The sequence below is a fragment of the Phasianus colchicus genome, chromosome 37 (genome assembly GCF_987193195.1).
Source record: "Phasianus colchicus chromosome 37, bPhaCol1.hap1.1, whole genome shotgun sequence".
NCBI lineage: Eukaryota > Metazoa > Chordata > Aves > Galliformes > Phasianidae > Phasianus > Phasianus colchicus.
Genome location: NC_143472.1, coordinates 419653 through 437794, shown reverse-complemented (window position 1 = coordinate 437794; position 18142 = coordinate 419653). Strand labels below are relative to the sequence as shown.

The 18142-nt window shown below is 43.7% G+C and overlaps 1 pseudogene; it reads left to right on the top strand.

The window, feature by feature from the left end:
• The first annotated feature begins 428 nt into the window (after positions 1-428).
• On the top strand, positions 429-17211 carry LOC149913420 (RANBP2-like and GRIP domain-containing protein 8; annotated as a pseudogene).
• Positions 17212-18142: the final 931 nt, after the last annotated feature.

Sequence of the window (18142 nt, the reverse complement as noted above, 5' to 3'; positions counted from 1 at the left end):
AAGGATTTCTCACGTAACTCGGTAACTGCGTTTCTAAAGCACGTTACTAAGGTGCGCACGGAACTTCTACTTTTCACATCAGCTGTTTCTAAGGATGCGCCACAGCGCGCTTCTTCAGATCAACCGCCCTTTCCAATACCCGACGCAGAAACGACGCTTCCGCTCGCCGCGGCGCGTCGCTACGGGTGAGGAGAGCGGCTCGGTACGCCTCACCGCGCCGAGCTCCGTAAGACGCGCGAGGGCAGGCCGGCCGAGGACGGGACCGGCGGCGCGCGCAGCCCCTCGCGGCGCCCGGCAGCCCGCGCCGAGCGGCCCGACGTCCCGCGGCTCAAAGCGCCGCCGCGCGAAGCGCGAACCGGCCGCTCGGCGCCGCGCATGCGCCGCCCCAAGCGCTAACCGGCCGCTCGGCGCCGCGCATGCGCCGCCCCGCCCCGCGCTGTGACGTCGCGCGTCGCCGCGGTCGGCAGGGAGGGCGTTCCGCCGCGTGCGGCGGGGAGCTCCCTTAGCGGCGCGCGAGTGCCGGCCTTCCGCCGCTCCCTCTCGCTCGCTCCCTCTCCCGGCCATGGCACGGCGCACGAAGCCCGAGGTGGAGCGGTACGTCGCCTCCGTGCAGGCCGCCGCCTCCTCTCCCAGAGCGGTGAGTGCTGCGGCCCGGCCGGCGCCGCCGGCGGCGCTCCCTCGGCCTTCCCCGGGCCGCGGTGGGGGCCGCTCCCCGCCCGCCCCGTCCCTCCGCCCCTCCCGCGGGTGCCGGGCCCGAGGGCGGGCTCCTCCGGCGGGGAGTCGAAGCCGAGGGAGGCTGCCGGCGGGCGGGCGCGGAGTCGCCTCCTCGGAAACGCGGTTCGCCGCAGCTGCGCGCCTCGGAAAGCCGCTGAGCCCTCGGCGGCTTCGGAAGGAGCCCGGCGGCGGGGCGGAGTTCGGCTCCCTCCCGTTCCGTGGGCACGGTCCCCGGGCTTCCGGCCTTCCCTCTCTCGAGGAGCCGGAATAGGGAACGCGTGCCGTTCGGCTTTGGGCTCGTTTGGCCGCTGTGCGGCTGCTGTTGCCGTGGGTGCGACGGCGTTGTGAAACGCCGGCAGGAAGAGAGGGAGAGGCGGGGGGAAATAGCTCTGCTGCCTGCGTTGGTGGCTGGGCAGCCGGGTGATCCCCTGCTCTCTGGAACGACTGGCTGTGGAGCGCGGTCGGTGATGGAAGTAGCTGCTGGTCTTCCTGTTGCGTTGATTTTGGAGAGGAGGGTTGTGCGAGGCTGCCGGCGTTTCTTTTGAAATTCCTTTCCAGCCCCGTTTACGAGGAGGCGGGGCAGGCGAGAGAGGAAGGTGACAGAAGCATGGACAGGAGGAGCTTGATTTGTGGCATTTGTTTTCTTCTGCAACGTAGATAGGTTGCAAGAGAAACAGCTTGTATGTAGCTGACCCCATTCTCCTCTCTTTAGTCGGAAGTGTGCTTGTGAAAAGTAACAAGTGTGAGGACTTGCTTTGCTACTAACCTCAGTTTCGCTTTGGTAGCCTTTGCCAGTTACTGGGAAGAAATGTTATTTTCTTACTCCTGTGTCTTTCAAAAACAAAGCCCAGAGTACAAGGAGTGAACTGGAGCTGATAGCTGTGAAGACACTTTCGGAAGTGTTATGCACCCCTGGAAAGAAGGGTCTCCCTACTCAATTACTTCAAAAGTACTGTATATTTAAAATGTACCTTTTGGTTTTTTTTTCTTCAGAGGTCGTTAAAAGGATTCTTTTTTGCTAAGCTGTACTTTGAGATAAAAGAATACGAACTTGCTAAGAGGTAATAAACGTTACGTATGTTGTTCTGTTCTTTAAAGTGTGATGGGAAAGCTAAATGAAGTAGAGTGGAGAAATGAAGACCGTTGTCATGCTGTTTTAAGGTAGCAGCAAATGGGAAATGTGGTGCCATTTAAATCTTCCTAAAACGGCAACTTAAAGCATGGGTAGTTACATGGTGCTGTAAAAACCCATCCGGTAGAAATGTCTTTTATGCCATCGTGTTACGTCCTTCTTACAGTTCCTGTGAGCTACTGCTTTATTTAATGAAGGCCAGTGCTTGCAGGCAAATATGCAACATCTGTACGTGTAGCAATAATGTTGTGCCTTACTTGAAGATCTAGATCAAGCCCCTTGAACTAAATACAGCTAACTGTCCTGTATGACAGATTAAAGTCCCACGTTAGCTGCAAGGTGTGGGGGGACTTGTAATACTGAGGAATACTGATCCTTCTGGTTTTTCTTTCTTTCTTTATTTACTCTGTAGATATACATCTATTTATCTCAGTGTCCGAGAGAGAGATCCCAAAGCGCACAGGTTTCTGGGACAGATCTACGAGGCTCAGGATAACACGGAAGAAGCTTTTGGGTGTTACAAGGTAAGCACCTCACTCACCTCCCTGTCCTGCTTTATTCCTTTGTAAATGGACTTGATCTTTGTGCTTCCTGCTCTGATAGTCTTCTTCCCGCTGCCCTTTGGACTAAGAATATGTGAGCCCTGTAGAATTCTGCAGTAGGGATTATGGTGACAGCAGTAATCTGGCTGCTACTGAAAGACTGGACTGAGAGTGTTTTTCAGTTGCATTGTTTGTTTTCTTGTTAGCGGTGGGCTGTTTGTTTGTTTGTTTCCTCAGAAGTAGAGGGAATGGGGCAAATACAGTTCCGATTAGGTAAGCATATAAATGTGAACTTCACAGTCTGTGTTTCATTATTCGGGCACCGGGGAGGGAGAGGATACACACAAAAGTCTTGTTGCCAGCACAGTGACTGAGTGCCATCAGTCTTTGTGACTTAATTCTGTTTTCCGGAAGCCTCCGTATTAGGTTAGGCTGGAGATACCCCTGGTCTGTCTGTCTGAGTAGAGCAGCAGCGGGTGGTAGAGGAGCTGGTTTTGACATTGTTTCTCTTATGGTGTTCTGAATTCCAGCAGTTGTCTGGGTGTTACAAACCAATGGTGGCCTTCTTGAAAGGGAAAAAGGCTTTTCTTAAAGTAGTGAGAAAGTATTTATTGATAGTTCTAATTTGACTTGCTGGGTCTGTTTAATGGGGGACATGTTTGACATGTTTTCTTTCTTGTTCTACGTGGACTGCAAGATCAAGTTACTAGTAACCTTTTTTCTTATGTGCATGCATGGGGAAAACCAGCGTTCTGTGGAGCTGAATCCAATGCAGAAAGATCTTGTACTGAAGATTGCAGAGTTACTATGCAGTAACGACATCACTGATGGAAGAGCAGAGTACTGGGTTGAGAAAGCTGCCAGGCTCTTCCCTGGGAATCCTGCTGCTTACAGATTGAAGGTAAATTCCTGCTTCTGATCTCTGTTCTGTGCCTAGAAGAAACTTTAGTTGCGTCAAGCGATGGGAAAACCATGGTAGTAATATTATCCAAGAGGTCAAGATTAGATAGGTTATGTATTGTCTCTATTACATGACTACACTGCTTTCTAGTTTTTTTTAATTTGAGTTGAAAACTGTCAAGTGTATGAGATGCTGTTATTCCCTAATACTGTGTAAATGCTTTCAGTCATACAATCTCACTTTTGTACAGGTGTTAGTTTTCTGGAGCACAACTGCAATGAAATCAAAGTCTTGAGAGGCTTGTGCTTTGGGATTTTTTGTGTGGTTATGTTATTTTATTTTTTTAGACAAGCTGTTCTGTATTGACGTGTGTCATCTTTGAACCAGGTGGTTTGACAGTCTTAACTTAGCATCTAACTTAGCATCTACAGGATGCAAACTCTAAAGCTTTGGGTTTTGTGTTTGTTTTTTTTTTTTTTCCCTCACTTCTAAAATGTTTGTCAAACTCTCAGTAGCACCTACCAGCTTTCCAGAGCAGTTTGAGTAATGTAGCCTGTAATGGCGATGAGAAAACAGTCAGGTAACATAGTTGCTGAAGAGGCTCTCGTAGAGAATGAAATTTTTACGTGTTGCCTTCGTATGTGATAGGAGCAGTTACTGGAGCGTAAAGGCGAAGATGGCTGGAATCAGCTCTTTGATATGACTCAAACCGAGCTCTATGCGAGACCAGACGATCCCTACCTTAACATCAGACTGGTTGCTCTCTACCGTTCAAATAATAGATTAAGAGATGCTGTGCTTCATTGTCAGGAGGCGGAGAAGAAAATACCTGTAGACTCCAGCTTGGAGTGGTGTTTGTGCGTCATAAAGACATTTGAGGTATTTAATCATGTTTTGATCCTGTCATAATCTCCCATGTCCTTGAAACCGGTGTTATTCTCTTAGTATCGTTACAATGGCAGCTAATTCTCAAGTGGCTTAACTCCTTTAAATGTAATGTCTGTGGAAACAGTGATTTATTTAGGATTTTCTTAAGCCTTAAAGCGTTGTTTAGTTTCTAGCTGAGGTATTAAGTTAGATACAGCAGCTCCATCAGGGAGGGAATTGCTGAGGCAAATAGTTCCTGGAACATTGCTGCTGAAGAATACGTTAACATCTCACCTGGGAAACTGGATTATGTAGCAAGAAGTTCTGGAGAAACTCTTGCCTTCATAGAAGGATGGCGGTTCCTCATTCTGTGATGAACTTTATTCTTTAGGAATATCTTGAATCAGTACGAGGCTTGGAGGCTGATAAAAATAATTGGAGAGCTGTCAAGAAGGATCATCTGCTGGCCTATTCTAGCTTGGCTAAAATGACGCTTGCTTCTAGAGATGTTTGACAAAGCAGAGGGGCCCTTGAAAGGTACTCTTTTAACTGTTCTGCTTATTTAAAAAAAGAAAAAAAAAAAGAAAAAAATTGAATATTTTTTCTGGGTCACCGAACTTCTAGCAGGCATCATTTTCAGTGAGTAGCTGTTTTATGGATGGAAGAGGAGTTCCTCTGTACTAACTGCAAAGAGCAAATGTTGCTAGGCTTGATCCGCAAGCTGTGTCTGAGCTAAAGGCCTCAGAGAAGACTCAGTGATAGGGGTCTAGTATAAATCCTGGGAGACCAGGACTTGGTTGAAAATGAATCTTTTCTATGTTCCAGTTTTGATTGTGTGCTTCACTCAGTGAAGCCGTGTGCGGATGGACCTGATGAGCTGTCTCGTACCTTCCTTGAAATGAAAGGACACTTCTACATGCACGCTGGAACTTTCCTGCTGAAAACGGCCCAGAACAACGAGACACAATGGAGAGATGCATGTGAACTCGCAGCATTGTGTTACCTGAAAAGTTTCCACGTAAGTCACTCTTCAGTTTGTGCCTGTAATTGTTGCAGTTCTTGAATGCTCTCACTGTATGCGCACTGAACGCCTGCATTCCAAAAACTAACTACTGTTTTTAAGGCTGTCTCCTGGCCAAATCTTACCCTTCCATACTTGTTTAAAAGATTTCAAGTAGTGTGAAGAAAATCTCATCTGTTTCACTTGTCAGAAGTAAAGTGACTAAGGGCTAATGAGTGTGTTTCCTATAGGCTATTCCCTTCTCTGTAATGCAGCTAAAATAACTAGTATTAAGGTTAGTGGTATGGGGGGGAGGGGAATGACCTGAGTAGCTCTCATATACTAATTCCATAAGCAGCAGAGCTTGATCAAGCTTAATTCTTTGCTTTATGGAATAAAATCAGCAGATGATGCTTTACTAGCGTTTGAAGCTATTAAGAAAGTGGTTTCGTACTGGAATCTTGCCATTGTAAGTTTGTAAATTGCATTACCTCAAAATGCTTTTCTATTACTTACGTTCCGACCGATTATTCCTAATCCATATGCTGTTACTTAGCTTTATCAAAGAAAGGCAGAAGAGGTTGAGAGTGGTGATACGTTACCAGAAGAACGCAAAGCCTATCTTGTTAAAAGAAAGCATTACCTGATGAAGATCATTGACGAAAGCTCCTCTGACCCGTCAGTAGCTGACTAAGTAAAAGAATTAATGCTTGTGTGAGTTGTCGTCTTACGTTAATGTTAACAGATATAGGGCTTTCCTGGGGGAACAAAAACAACAAAAAACACCCAGAATTTCTGTGCAGAAAGCCTTGCAAACTGTGCAGCCGTAGATCAGAGCACAGCCTCTTGCTCTGAGGAAGAATTGCGATCATGACTTGCGTTTCAAATACATTTCTAGCTGCCGGTATCTGTTAAAGCTGTAACGGAAATGCTGAATGCAGTGATCCAGGAGCTTGGAGAGAATGGTGAAGAGGGAAGTCTTGCCTCCGGAAATATCTCACCAGCTGCACACGTGGAAGTAAAATATTCAATTCCATCACCTAAGAAGTTCTCTTTCTCGCCAACAAATACCTACCAGGTATATTAGCTGGTTACTCTTCTAGGGAAGTGTTACGTTTGTATAAAAAAATCCAAGTTCAATTAGTTTTTTTCTTTTCTTTCCAGTTTTCTCCTAAGACTCTCTCTCAGTGGGCAGAAGATCACAAGTCCTTACTTCAAAAGCTGTGTCAGCACGTGGAAGCTTTAACGGTAAGCAACTTGAGTCACTATATTCGATGCAGAATGGTTGATCTTTTTGTTCTGGTAAGTACTTTGTGACCCAAGCATTGAACTTCCCTTACCAGGCTACCTCTTAAAACTCAGTGAAGAGAACTGCTATAAACATCTGCTTAAAGTGAGTTCAAGAGTAAAACTTTGTTGCCTACAAACTCTGATTTGGTACTCAGATATGGGAAGTAATCCTGAGGATTGTGCGTGCAGAAAGTTGTGCTTTCTTCAGCTTAGCTTCTGTCATCTTTGTTCTGGGTTTATTTCTAGCTTCAGGGAACAGTCTCGGTTTCGTAAAGCATGGGAAGATCATAGGTTATTGCAGCACTTAACTCATCTTTTTTGTGTGTGTGTCTCAGACCTTGAACATGCTTTTAAATAGCAGAGGAGCGTAGGGATCGTTCCTTAGGTTTCCTCCAAATACCGATGTAATACGTTTACATGCTCTCAATTGAAACACTGTCTTTAATAGAATGAAATACGGGAAATGAAACGTAATAGTTCCAGTGTAAATGTATCATCTCACTGCTGGCCTGCTGGAAGCCATGAAACAGATACAGTGTCAGATGGTTATCGGAGAGCACAAAATCTTCATGAAGCTTAAGGGGGAAGCTTAAGGGGTAAGTTGATGCTGAATTTTTAATTGAACACTTAGCTAAACGGAGTAAGACTTCTTAAAATGTTTCTGCAGTGTTCTGAGATGAATGAGTAAAACTGGTCCCCTGGGAAAGTTCACTCAAGTCAGTAATCACAAAAACTGGATATAAGCTCCTTTCTTGGTGTTCCTTTTCAGTTGCTACCTCTGGCCCATCTGTTCACTGTAGCCAGTCACCTGCTTGTAACTCGCAGTATCTTCAAAGAACTGCTGCAACCAGTGTAACACCAACAAAGGTGAGGACGTACGAATCCGCTCAAGCCATTTCTACTGATGTGGTGAACTGGTTTTGTTTCTGTGTGTAGCAGGATATAACTGCGGTTCCCTAGAGAGCGTTTACTAAACTTGAGGTCTGCTGGAGACAGGCAGAAAGTTCCGTAATCAGCTAAGCTTTGGGATATTGGGTTTGGGAGAAACAGCCAGCAAAGCATGTTTTTAACCTGCTAACATATGTCCTCTGCTCGTTGTCTGCATTGTTCTTTTCCCCAAAATAGTATGGGGGCTTGATTTTTTTTTTTTTTTAAATACTAAAGAAAAATGAGTCTATTCAGCTTACGCTTCTCCCCAGTCTGTGTTTTCAGATACCACTCAAGTTTTGAACGTATGATTTTAGTTAAAACTGATTAGAGTTGAAATCTCATTTTATGGTACGCCTTGCTATTAAGAGTACATGTTGCATGGGCTTTAGCACCCTAATCCCTTTTCCTCCTTTTCCACAAGGAAGTAACGGTGCTTTTTCTTTAGGCACCTGTCTGTGGCATGGATGGACTTGCACCTCAGCAGCGTAGATATGCTCATCAACAAGCAATCCGCACGCCACCTCTGCGAAACACTTGCGCTGCCGTGTTTCCTCAAGACACGTATGGCGCACCTTGGCATTTTGATGCTCCATCTGCTGGAATCATTTTGCCTTGTGGTGATCGCTACAACTACAGCCTTCCACAGGCAAGCACAAATCCACCACTGCCTGAACCAGGCTATTTCACAAAACGTGTGGTTTTAAAACCTCTAGAATCCAGTGTTAGTGCCGCACAGGACAAATTGGGATCTGCCTTTGCTAAAAAGGAAGGCCAGTGGAACTGTGACATCTGTTTAGTAAGAAATGAACCCACTGCCCCAAAATGTGTTACTTGCCAGAATACAAGCAAAACTAATTCAGAAGTATCTCTTCAAGAATTTTCCTTGAAACTTGAAGGGAAAACACCAGCATGTACCTCTCAGAATCTTGCAGATGGTGAAGCAAAGCCTGCAGAGGAAGGATGTAATTTTTCAATGTGGATGCCTCTCGGTGGATTTAAATTTGGTATACAGGAGTCCAGTAAAAATACCGCTAAGAAAGATGATCCATCCAAAGAGTGTACAACTGACTTGACAAACGTGGATGAAAAAGACAAAAACGAACTGCCTTCGAGTAGTGGAGTTGCACTCCAGTCTGAAGAAACAGCAGACAGGGACAAGAGTGAGCACACCCGTGAGAAAGGCACGTTGGTAACATCTCATGTTTCTCGTACGAATGCAGCCAAAGCATCTCCTTGTGGTAACAACGCTGTAGCTGTGCTGGAGGAAGCTACCAGGGAGAGAAGCGACCTCGGCCATGGTGGTGATGCTTCTGATGCCACCGTAGAAGCTTTAGAGGTATCAAGCACCTCTGAAACGCCAGCAAAAACGGAGGTTTCTGCTCCAAAGTTTGTATTTAGATCTGAATTGTCAGGAGCGTTTTCAGTAACAAAGAGACATTCCCGTTTGGGAATACTTCAGCCCCCGGCTCCCTCTTTGGATTCAGCTTGAATCGTCCAAGAAAGAGCGATGAAGGAACTTCAGCATCTCGGAAAGCAGAGCAGGAAAAAGCGGGAGTAGCTGAACCACCCAAAAGCTGTAGTGCTGCTCAGAAACCGTGGGAGAGCGAGGCATCCCAGCCGGCTCCTTTGGCACAGGGTGGGCCCTCCAACTTCTCGTTTAAAATCCTGGAGAAAGGTGAGTGTTAATTGAACCAGTAATTTATTCAAGTGTGCAGCTCATTAGTCAGTCACTTGTTAACGCTGGTCATTGTGTATTACTTCTTCTGTCTTAATAGTATGTCATTTCTTTCAGTTCTAATGCACGTCTGTGAATCTTCAAATCCTAGACTTTCAACTTGAGTAAATATGAAGTTGTAGTTCTTTGCACGTAAGAACAGAAGCGTGCCTTATGCGGGACTCAGTGCAACTCTGTAGTGAGAAAGGGAGTTGCGGGTAGGATTTTGGAATCTGTCCGAGGCGTCAGAGTTGATCTTAGTGTTGCTTTTTTTGTAGGGAAGGAGTTTGGTACTGCTAGAACCAGGAGATGCTAATATTGTTTAAACAACGAGGCGTTGTTTAAAATGTCAGGGTGAAGTGCTGACAGTGCATTTTTTGTGTTGAACTGGCAGTGTTTGTGCTCAGGCCTCGCTCTGACTGGTAAACTCCGAAAACAGCAGTTGTGCTTAAGCTTCAACTCGAATTATCCCTTCAACTAGGAGGCATCCTTCTTGTCTGCTTCCATTCCTTTCCAGTAACTTCACATTTTTAGCTGGAGCCTTTGTTTGTCGTGGTTTTTCTTCTTGTACTTCCCAGAAGTATTGTGAAATAAGCTCTATTCAGTCTCTGGTTAATATCATCTGGAGTTCCAAATGCTCAAAGTTCATCGGTAGCACACGCTGCTGCTGACTGCTTTCTGTTTCTTACTTTCTTTTTCAGTCCTTGGTTTTGCTTTTCCTCTGTAGATGATACCCATATGGCTCTTCTGTGTAGTTGTATTTTGTTTGGCATATGGCCATCAATAATTCTTGTAACAATATGAAAATGTTGACCTGTTCTTGGTCTGAGACGTGAATTTCAAAAGGAAAGTGTATAGTGCTACTAGAACCAACAGACAACATTTACAATAAGTTTACAATATTTAAATTGAGAAAAACTGTCATCTTCCATTTGGCCAGTCACTCTTTCTGAGGCTGTGAGTGTCTGTGTACTAATAAAAGGTGGCACGTATTGAGCTACCAGAAATATAAGTAAATGTCAAAGGAAGCTAGTATCTGTAGTGGCAGTTGCAAGATTGAAGTCTTCATTATTGCATGGAGGTTCTTTGATAGCAGCAGAAAACCCAAGTATGACGGATTTACAGTTCCTTGGTTATCCTGAATGAGTGTCTTTTTACATAATGATGTTATTTCAAAAGCTCTACATTTAAGATGTTCTGAATATCGTTAGGTTACTTTATAATGTATGTGCCAAAAATGATCACGGAATTTAGCTGTCTTATCAGCTGTTTTCCACTAATTTTTGTGCTTTGCAGCAGACCCCCCAGTCAAACGTGAATGTGTTACTGCTTGGGAAACTAAATCTTCTGAGCAGAAGGCTAAAGGAGAAACTCCACAGGTCCCTTCTACGTCTGTCTGTGGCTTTAGTAGCAGTGCGGAGGATGCCAGTCCAGAAGGCTCTCAGAAAGAAGTAAAAACTCAAAGAAAAAGTACGAGTCAAGTCTTTACGAAAGTTTAGGCAATAAATTTGCAGTATTATTCTTAGACTATTTTCACTCAGTGAGAAATAAAGCGTCTGGCAGATTAGAAACTACTTGACTTCTTTGACTGTGTCTCAAGTCTGTTCTGGCACTGGAACTATGGTACTACTAAGAACTTAAGTTTCTCTGGGAGAGAAAGGAAACAGCTTTGCCTCCTAAAGTAGAAACAGCTTTGGCTAGTAGAATTCCTCCTAGCAGGTAGGTAAGAGTTAAGTGATTTCAGAGCAGTTTCCAAGGGAAATGGTGCTTGTTTTGGAATCGTACTGCTTCAAAGGTACTTCAGTCTCTTGTTGAGTCAAAGCTGTGTGTGTTTTAAGAGTGATGAAGAATGTCTGAAACCTTCCAACAACAATTCTTGTTTGTTTTTTTGTTTTTCCCCAGTTGTTCACTTCCCTTAATCCCTGGTAGTTAGCTGTTCTGAAACATTAGTAGCACTATCGGAAAGTTGGAGACTGAGAACTTACTATCTTGTTTTTACTGTACTGCTGTTGATAAATTTCTTCATTTAATTACAATTTCTGGAAGGGAGGGGGAGGGGAGAGAGAAAATGTGGCTTTTTTGGAGGGAGTCGTTATTCTTAGTGTCCAGACTTAATGGAGTTTGAAGTTTGTATCTTAGGCTCTTATAGCTTATTTGCTTACTGTTTTATTAATCGTACTGACTCAGTCTCTACAAGTAAGGAAGAATTACATACTCCATCAACCAGTGAAGCAACAGCAACAGTATTTGTGCAGTCAGCTGCCAGCAGCGGAGAAGCAGAATCCACAGAAACTGCTCGCGTGTCAGAGAATTTACCAGGAGGTGGTGATACAGCTTTTTAGGAAGTAGAACAACGTGCTTGAAGAAGCCTGATGTAGCTTTGTAAGGCTTAACTCAGTTGTTCATGTCTGGATTTCGTGTTTAACCTTAGTATGCCTAATAAGAGGAGAAGCTTGCAATGACTGTAGTCTTCTAGTTTGGCTTCCTGTAAAGAATAGAACTTAATTGCAGGTTAGTATAATGACTAAGCAAGACTGATAGAGCACCAAAAAACAGTATGTAGTGTCCTTTAATTGGAACAGTTAATCTGATGAAGTCTGCAAAATGTTGTCTTCCTCTTTCTGCAATATCTTGTCTGCCTTTCCTCATCCGTTAATCATATTATGACGTCTGTTGTTTTCTTTCTTGCCTTGCCTGCTCTTTTTCTCCTTCAGAAATGCCTGTCTGTCACATGTTTCTCCAGTTCTTTCAAGCTTTTCTTTAACTGTGGAAGATGTGTTAATTGAAGGATGTTAAAAGGCAGTAATGTGCACATATAAAGTGAGGAGGATACGCAGCTGTGAGGCCTCCATTTATTATTTTCAGTTGATTCTTATTCTGATCAAATGCCAGTATTAAGTTACTTAGCAGCCTTCATAAGGGGAACACCTGGAATGCTAACAGTGCTGGGTTATCACTCAGCACATCATTCAGCAGACCTGAAATTTCACTGGGAAATATGCCGGCACACTTGATAGCTTAAAAATGAATTTCAAAGGCTGAAATCTGTTGGGCTCTCTCCTTTTGAGAAGGCAGGGCTGTTCGGTCACTTCAGTGCATGATGAGTATAGAGCTGTGGGTACAAAGCCACTGAAGAAAGGAAAACATCGAATAATTTTGGATTATGATGTCAGAATTGTAACAGTGTTGTTGGTGACAATTTCTGGGGGAAATCACGCATTACTGTGCTGTGTTTTAGGTGGAGGTAGTCTGGAGAAGAAGGTGAAGGAATTCCCTTCAAAGAGAGGGCGAAATTTTACAGTTGGGCCAGAGATGCTGCTCAGTGGAAGGAGCGCGGTGTTGGAGAGCTCAGGGTCCTCTTCCATACACAGAAGAAGTGTTACAGGATCCTTATGAGAAGGGACCAAGTTCTTGAGGTGTGTGCAAAGCATGTCATCGCTAAAGAAATGAACTTAGTGCCCTCTGAAACATCAAACAGTGTTTTAATTTGGACAGCTACAGGTGATGCTGGTTAGTCGGTTGAGTGGTTTTTACAGTTCTTTTCAGTATCTTCTGTAGTTTGTTTGGCTTTGTTTTACCCTGGAGATTATACAGAACAAAAGCTGCTGATCTCTGGCTGCAGTGACTAGAGCTAAGGAAATCTCGGATTTGTTTTCAGATGGTGAAGTGAAAGTAGAGCAATTTGGGGTCAGAGCTAAAGTTCAAGAACTGGCTAATTCTTTTGAGAGGAGATTTGGAGAATGCCAGCAAAGCTTGTCAGAGCTGCAGAAGGGCCACCTCTCTCTGGCAGCGGAGCTGTCAAAGGACACCAACCCTGTTGTTGTGTGTTTTGTTTCTGCCAGTGACGAACCTGTAGGACACACAACCACGGAGCTGCTTTCAAATATTGTCCCTCAAACAGCTGAAAATTTCAGGGCCCTGTGCACAGGGGAGAAAGGCTTGTGGGTTCAAGAATACCACATTTCACAGAATAGTTAGTGACTTCGATGTCAGGTAAGCTTAATGTGAAGGCTTTTCATTGAGAGAAAAAACCCATCTGGGCTGCAGCACTCCATGAATCCTGCCTGAAAGTGAGCTTTTCCAGTTCTTGAATGTGGTGAGAGTAGCCGAAATCAGCAGGGCTGCAGTCAGCAGCGATGCCTCAAGCTTTCCCGACACTTCTAGAGACCATCGCATTTTATTCTTGGAAAGCTATGACTTCATGGGAATGCCACAGACTTGCATGTTAGACTTCGTTTCGTTCATACCTGTTATCTGCCTGATCACTTCTCTTTGGCAGCTGTTTGATCTGTAGGCTCTTCAGAGCCGGGTGTCAGCCTTTGGCAGCAGCAGGAGGCGGAGCTCCCGACGTATTGCAGGCAGCGTTTGCGCTGCTCAGGGCCTTGGCTGCAGCGTGCGTGCAGAGAACAGCGTGAGTGTTTGGCATGGCTGTGCAGCAGAGAATATGAAATGGTAGTTTTCTCACTTCCTCAGTGCCTCCCAGCACAGGACTCTGTGGTAGATCAGAAATTGGTGTGCGTGTTGGATTTGCTGTTTAGCAAGTGCATTCTCCTGCTGTATCTCTGTGTGTCTTTGTATTCTGCTGTACTTTGACTGCAGGAGTTTTCTCGCAGGAGGGTCAGGGCCATCCAAACTCAGTTCTGTTGTGCTTTGAGTATGGAGCTCTTTCAAGCCTTGATTCTAGGCCTAGTGGAGTAGAAGCCAACACTGTGTGAACAACAGTTGAAAAGTGTCCTTTTCTAGAAGAGGAGCAAGGCAAAAATGGTGATGTAATTCTAGCAATTCAGTTGCAGGCTTCTTTTAACTTTGTGTAGCATGGCGTTTTACATCCTGTTACTATGTTTCCTACAGGTGAGTTTGTTATTGGTTGTGTTACTAAAGCTGTGAACAACCACTGGAAGTGCTTCTGCTGTGATATCTGCCAACAAGTATTGGCAGGAGTTGGATTTGTCAAGAATGACGGCAGGTGGGTCTTCACCCTTCCTTCTATCACTGATAATGATGAAAATGGAATGACAGTTGGGAGGGATGTAGAGGTTATGGTTCCTAAGGCTTTCCTGCTGAGATGGAGTAACCAAAGTGTCTTTTATGAGAAAAAGGTCTAAGAATGCATCACAAAACTGAGAGTGGATATCTTAAAATGTGTGCATAAAATATTAACTACTTGTCTACTTCGACACCAGATTTCCTGTCAAGTGTGTTTTGTACCTGGTGATGTTTCAGGATGAGTAGGATACACTGTGGTAGACACTTAAAAACAAATCAGATGCAGAAGTTTTGTCATTTTTAAATAGATTTTTATTTTCCCAACAGGGGTTCCCCAATTTGAGTCCAGTTTATCACCTTTTTCACTAATAAATGCGCTCATTTCAGTGGGATCCTTCACGGTTTTGGTTTTTTTTTTTTTTTTTTAAGTAAACTGTGTAGCCATTGATTTCATGCTTTTAATGCAGTACATGTGGTTATGTAGAGAGTTAGGGCCCGTTTTGCCATCCAGCTTCCAATCTAAATTTCTGAAGAGTCTGAGGATAAAGCATGGGAGTGGGGCGGGATGAAAGACTGCAGTTTGCAGCACAGGGTGGTACCATAGGAAATAGGAAATCTGGGTGCAAACTTGCTTATAGCAGCAAAATGACATTATTTTTCTAATACAAAGGGCAGAAAATTGGTTGTCTTCGGCTGCTTCAGTCATTATCTTGCCTATGTTCTTTGCTTTTAGTTGAGTTGCACAAAGTGTGTTTTTCTTTTCAGACTTCCTTCATCTCGTTTCATCAGCTTCTGCAGCTGCAGAATACATAGCTGCATGTTTTTACATCCCCCAGTGATGCATGGATGAGGGGGCATTGTAGGATATAACACACGTTACTAGTTGTTTGCTTTTTAGTACAAAGGAAGCTATCATTTCATTATCATGGCAGAGGCTGATTTGAAGAACAACCTGTAGTGTTGTCAGCGGTATTGTCAGCTTATATTTTTCTTTCTCTGATGTTTGATATCACGGGGAAAATGCAGAGGAGTGCATTTTTCTTTCCTTCAATTACATTTAAGTAAATCTAAAAGAAACCTGTGCTAAGAGAGCCAGAATGTAAGCCAGGCATGACTACAGCTTTCTAACCTGTTTGAGACAAGCTCCGTAGCTATTTTCATAGAGATTTGATGCATCCTACTTAGCAGGCTTTTCTCAGAATCAATCAAGCTTGTTTAAAAAAAAATAATCATATTGAACTGTCATATTTGATGCTGCTAAAGACATTATTATAGTATAAATCCTGTTACTGAAACAGGTGCTAAAAATTAAATGATCTCTACGGAAGCTCTGAAGTTGAAATTGTTCTATTCATGCTCTCAATTAATGAATTTTTGAACAGGAAGGAATTCACTGCTGATGCTCATGAACCGAAAGGAGAATAATTATATGGTTTACCTGCCGTGACAAAATGGGCGTCCCCATCTGTGGAGCACATAGAAGACCAGCTGAAGGACGTGTGGTGAACGCTATGGGCAAACAGTGGCACGTGGAGGTAAGCATCAGCTGACACGTTGTCTTTCACAAGTGTAAAGGTTAACGTACTTACCTGGAATATCGCTGATCAGCTTCCATGAAAGGGTTAGAAAAGTGTGCAGCAGTGATCAGCAAATGCATCTCCTAATCCCATTTTCAACCTTGATGTGCCTGATCTTCCACTGAGAAAAGACCTCTGCCTGCGGAGCTAAAATCAGGAGATGTCCCAGGAAGCATTGCGAGGTCCTTGCAGAAGAAAATGTCACCAAGTGAGAAGCAGGATATATGGAAAGGCAGTAAAGTTCTGTGACAAACGTAGTGCTAGTGGGCATTATAACGTTTCTATGGCTTCCAGTTACTTGCCACGTAAGTATCTCTAAAGCAGTTTAGGTGACAGTTCATATTTCAAGTCTCTGTACAAGATTTACTTCTTTATCTTCCATTTAAGTTAGAAAGATAAGCAGTCTAGGCCTTTTGTTGTGAAAATATCCTGTAGCATGTACTTTCTTCACAAGATGCAGTGGTGCTGAAAATGTAATCTTTGTCATTAATAACGTATCAGAATCACTTCAGTGCATTTTTTTTGTAACTTTTGGGTTGAAATGTTAAAGACAGTAAAAGGAATGTTATTTTAGTGATCTAAAAGTACAAAACAATAGTTGTAATTCTTATTTTCAGGATAGCTGGGCTAATCAGAATCTAGTTGCTCTTCAAGCTTAGTGTTGCTTATGTTGAGCTGTTTCAAGCTTTTACAGATGTTTAAATGAGAGCAGCTAATGACACCCAGTTTTCCCGAAGAACATAAAGACGACTTGCCACTCAGGAGTAGTGGTTTAACACAAAGCTTTTGAATGGCGTGGTCTTCCTTACAGCTGCAATTCTAAGATGACCGTGTGTTAAGATGAGCTGCATCAAGCAGCTCTTTCATCCGGTTGCTGAAGACTAACAAAGACTAAATTTGTCAGAGGACAGCACCTAGCATTTAAAGAAGAGGTATATGTAGTTGTACCGTTTCCCTCCAGACTCCCTTGACTGTGCAGTCGAGCACCATAATGGATAGACCTTTATTCTTTGGAAGCCAGGTGCAAGGTGTTGTGTACACATCTCTGCTTGGATAAATAAAGGAGGATTACATTTGGGAGTTCTGCAAATTTGCAGGTGGATCCTAAATTTGTCAGCGATGAAGGGCAGGTGATTGAAGTATGCTGGCATCCCTGCAGACAATAAATGCCATGACATGATTAGCAACAGTATTGCAGTCAGGATAGAGCAAGAACATACACCAGGCAAGAGTTGTGTGTTGAGTGGATGTACAGATGTTCAGCTGGATGTTTACTAAAAATGTGTATGTGACTCTTCATTGCTGGATTTCAAATGCTCAGATGTTCAGGATTAGGGAAGCAGCAAAACAAAACCATATTTGTAGAGGGTGGAGCAGATGTAAAGAAATATTTTCATTTTTAATATCATGAAGACATTTGTAATTAGATGACGCAAGATTCAATTGGAAACCCAAATCAGACTTGCCATCCTTCTCCTTTTATTTCAGTTTAAATAAAACAGGAAAGCTATTGAGATACATTTGAGAAATTACCGTCAATAAAATCATTGCTTGAAAACTTTGTTGTTTCTCCTTCCTCTTCAGCTGTTTCCCCTGCAGTCATGTGATTGAAGGAGATGGTAAGCAGTTCTCAGCTGTTTTCTTAGCTTAGTTACGTTTTGATGAAAGTTCTTTCTAAAAGTGGAAGGAAGGTCCTTTGTTGAATCCCTCACTGCTCCCATTAGACCGCAAAGAGGCATTCTCTCTATCAGACATCAGGATAGATGTGATTAGTCAGAGGCCAAATGGGAAGAAGACCTTACAGCAGCTGTTTTGTGATGATGGAAGATGAAACAGGAGCTAAAGAGAAACCTTTTAGTAGTAACCAAAGGCCAGGGATGCTGGGAGATGCAGAGGAGGCTTCCTGCCCCACCGGCTTTAAAAAGGGACTCATACCGCTGTGAGGATGACCACATAGGCATCTCCCCAAATGAACTTAGGGATCCATGACCCAGATTTGTAAAATATTTAGATACTGAACAATTTAGGTGGGCTTTGTGAGGGATTATTTTTTATTAAGTGCCTAGCTTCTATTGTTTCAGTTTGGTTCCTGGAGATATTCACCTATCTGTCACAGGCACCTGTCTTTTGAAAACAGAGGCTGGTGATAATTGCACAAAACCAGGAAGGGATTGTACCTGGAAAGATCTGTCCTGCAAAGGCATAAGTGCAAGTGTCTTAATTTTGAGGAGGAGAGATTGTTGGGTGGGCTTTTTGGACTGTCATCAATGATGAAATGCCCTAAAGCAAATCATTTCACGTGCGTCATGCCACGTTATTTTGTCCCTAGCTCTACAGCTCCCTCACCTAACACTGTAATACACATCTTAGCCTCACCTAAGCCAAATCCATTCACAAAGCGGGAGGAAGCCTCTGGTATACAAAAGGAGCTATAAAGTAGCTCATAGTCATGTGGGTCATGTAGTCATATAGGGTGAGACCTACGTTCC